Below are 3,365 nucleotides of genomic sequence, written 5' to 3'. Positions count from 1 at the left end.
TTTGGCTGTGCAATGATATTCTACGAAGTAACTACAGTAGGAGAGGGATTGGAAGTGTACCATAATAATAGCTTGTGTATTGTGGAATATTGTGGACCAACAGAGAATGCTAAAAAGGTCTGAAATGACTATCCTAGTTCCTCCAACAGATCATGACTATAAATGTTTGTGGAAGTGCTAGAAATTTTGCAACAGAGAATATAGTAGTTAATCAATAACAACTGAAACTTGATGCATGCAAAATATAGCTGACAAATTGAAAAATGTCATTGGTATTAAAGAGAAGACAGGGGACAAAAACACTACTATACAATACATCAGCGACACCAGTTATATATTTTTCAGTAAAATGACAAAAAAATGTATCTTAGTTACATGGCATAGTTCTGGCAGAAAAATAGTAGCATCTCAGTCCTGCATCTGCATGGCTGAAGTGCTCCTTGTGTAACTGAAAATGCTATCACCATTCAACAAACTGACAACAGTCTAAAGTACACTAATAAATAAGATAGCTCCATGAATGCAAACCTCCATTATCACATATTCTGCAACAGACAACCTTAAAGAAAGAGAGGAGAAATATATTCATATATTTTCAAGTCTCCACTGGCACAACTGACAAAACAAATAATGACATTCCAATGTACTTCATAAGAAGGAAAAAAGTACAAAATTCTGGTCCAGGAGCTTTTCTTTACGCTACCCCCTTTTTCTTTTCATTCATTAAAAAAAGGGAAATGGAATCCATGTAGAAGAGAGAGACCACGTTGACCGAATTTAATTATAAATAGCAAATAACCACCGAATCAAGTAGTATTGGGTTGGGATTTAATTAAAGAGGTTGCCAGATCAGGAACGACAAAGGCAAGAGATAGGTTGGGATTTACCATGTCTCAAAAATCATTAAGATCACCCACGCCCGTCTCCTCTCCAAAAGCTGGCACTGAGAGCAATGTGATACATTACATGATTTAGAATAAAAGTTTACTTATATAGTATTAAATAAATTCTTTCATTACAGAAGGAATGTCGTGCTAATACAAGGAATTAGACAGAACTGGCATTTGCATTTAGCTATCCCTTTTTTTCAGTTGTTGCTCAAAACTAACAGTAATAGGAGCCATGTCTGATCAATAATTCCCTCTTATCATGATTCATGAACCATGTATATTCTATTAATTCTGATTCCTTCTAGGCCAATGATTTTTGCCTTCTTTTGAATGATTTAAACAGTTGATAAATGATAGCACTGGGAAGAACAGAAACAAAGTCAGGCTTAATTTTGTACTTGTAAATAGTACCAGGGTCTTACCAAAGCAAACAATTTGTATTGCATGGACATGGGTTTATGCCTAATTAGCTATCACAAGGATGTACTTGCATTATCACCCTCCTACAGTATATAGTGGGCAAGCAGCCAATGAGCACTCACACAACTAAAAATATAATAGATAATAGAAAATATGAATAGCTAATAATGCGTAAATGGCTGTTTCGGATTTACTAAAAAAAATTCTTGTAGCGTCCGCAATAGGAGCCTCTGGTTCACTTGTTTGCATTGTTGTCATGTGGTCGTTGCCTTCTTGACCATCAACATCAGAGGTTCACGCATCCTGAAGAAGGCCATCATCACCAGGCCCTGCTAAATCAAATAAACATATCACCACTGGTAAGAGTCTCACTCAGTATTAATGGCATGAACAAAGCTAGCTAAAGCTAACCAAATCAATCAACAGGACCAGAGAAAACCAGTTGACCTATAGAAGCAAGGGGAACCTACAAGCGGAGAAGGGTGCGGTGGTGCTAGCAAACAAGGGAGGGGCTGAGAAGGAACTTATCATGTTGGATCCGTCGTCGTGGCCTCATTCCCCTCACACACACCGCCGCCGCAGCCACCATACGTCATCATTGAAGTTGCCTCCTCCTCGTTGTCACCACCGGCAAATGCCAATCTCTACCACCGCCTGCTGCGGGGAAAGGAAAAGAGGAAAAAGACCGATTTGTGTTCGTAAATTTTCATGGTTCAGAAAACTCATTATTTCAGGAATCTGCTTACTCCATATCTAAGACCTTGCTCCAATACACTCGTTTGCACTCTGTAGTAAGATTTGCAATTATATGTACCTTCTTTCTGAAACATGGTCGGAAAAAGTCCATTGCCTTGGATAGCTTAGAACCGAGAGCAAAATGTGTACACCGTAGAAAATAGCAGACATTGGTATTGAACATGGGAACAATTATACAAGATGAACAAACCTGAATATTGTAAATTACAAAAAATTCAGAATTGTGCATGCCGCTATCGTACACATACCAGGTTAGCGTGTCTCCGGCACCGTGGGCGTGAAGCGTGGAAGGGCTTAGGTGTGTGGACAGGCCAGGAAAACGACAGGGCAGGGCGCTTGTGGCCAAGACGTGGATGGCCAATGGAGGAGGGTAGGCAAGGAGGTGGCAGAGCATTTCTAGGAGAGGGCAGTGCTATGCGCTGTTGGAGGGAGTGGAGCGCGGGGCAGCTGCATGATGGGCGAAGCGACAGAGCAGCGAGCAGGGAGAGCGCCGGAGACTCCGTCGCATCCCGCGCGGAGGCGCTAGTGCGGCCGGGAGCAGCGAGAGCGCCGGAGACTCCACGCCGCATCCCGAGGATCGAGCGCCCGCATCGCGCGTCCGCTGGTTCCGCACGCTGGATCCACTCACGGAAGACAGGACGACGGCGTGTTGGCCCCGTCGCCCGCAGCCACGATCTGTTACTGCTCCATGTTGCCGCACGCTTCCGTGCCCATCCGGTTGCATCGCTTGCCGTCCGTGCAACGGAACGGCGTCCTTGCGACCGAACAGACCAGGGAGGCGCTGTCCGTTGTGTCGGTGTAAATCCAACGCAGTCGCCGTTGCAATCCGAGACCCCATGGTGGTCGTGAGGCGGCATGACGCGATGTTTTAGGGTTTCACGTTCGACAGGATCCTTCTACAGGCCCATTAAGCCAGTAGGCCCAATTGAATGTCAGATGGCCAAAAAGGCCACCGGAGCAGCGGCCCGAGAGGCAAGCGCAGCCTGTACGCGCGCGATTTAGGTGGGATTTAGGGCAGATCGGATGGCCAAAAAATTCTAGAAGTGACGATCCAACGTATAGAAATGCTAATGGCTTGAGAGGGCAGGGAAAGTGCTCGGTTATAATGTATCTAAATTGCATGTGACAATTGCTCATGAATAGTATTTTGTTGTACAAACATCCAGTTAATTCTTGAGATACAATAGAGACACTATAATAGTACTACTTTAGTCAAATACATTATCCACTGATAGTTGTAGTGAAATGTCGCTCTAGCTATTAATTTGCAGAATCTTGCACGACAAAGTATAGGCATGC

The 3,365-nt window shown here is 43.8% G+C and overlaps 1 long non-coding RNA gene across 5 annotated transcripts; it reads right to left on the bottom strand.

Annotated features, from left to right (window-relative positions):
- Positions 1 to 256: 256 nt before the first annotated feature.
- Positions 257 to 2,884, bottom strand: LOC123188826 (uncharacterized). Of its 5 annotated transcripts, none has more exons than XR_006495237.1 (3): positions 2,315 to 2,884; positions 2,057 to 2,131; positions 257 to 1,967 (listed from the first exon to the last, which is right to left on the bottom strand). It is a non-coding gene; the product is annotated as an uncharacterized lncRNA (long non-coding RNA). The 5 variants fall into 5 exon arrangements; XR_006495239.1 differs by having other exon boundaries at positions 257 to 1,964; XR_006495236.1 differs by having other exon boundaries at positions 257 to 2,131.
- Positions 2,885 to 3,365: the final 481 nt, after the last annotated feature.

The sequence above is a fragment of the Triticum aestivum genome, chromosome 2A, assembly GCF_018294505.1.
Source record: "Triticum aestivum cultivar Chinese Spring chromosome 2A, IWGSC CS RefSeq v2.1, whole genome shotgun sequence".
Lineage (NCBI taxonomy): Eukaryota > Viridiplantae > Streptophyta > Magnoliopsida > Poales > Poaceae > Triticum > Triticum aestivum.
The sequence above is the reverse complement of the archived record's forward strand: the minus strand, read 5'-3'. Positions and strand labels throughout refer to the sequence as shown.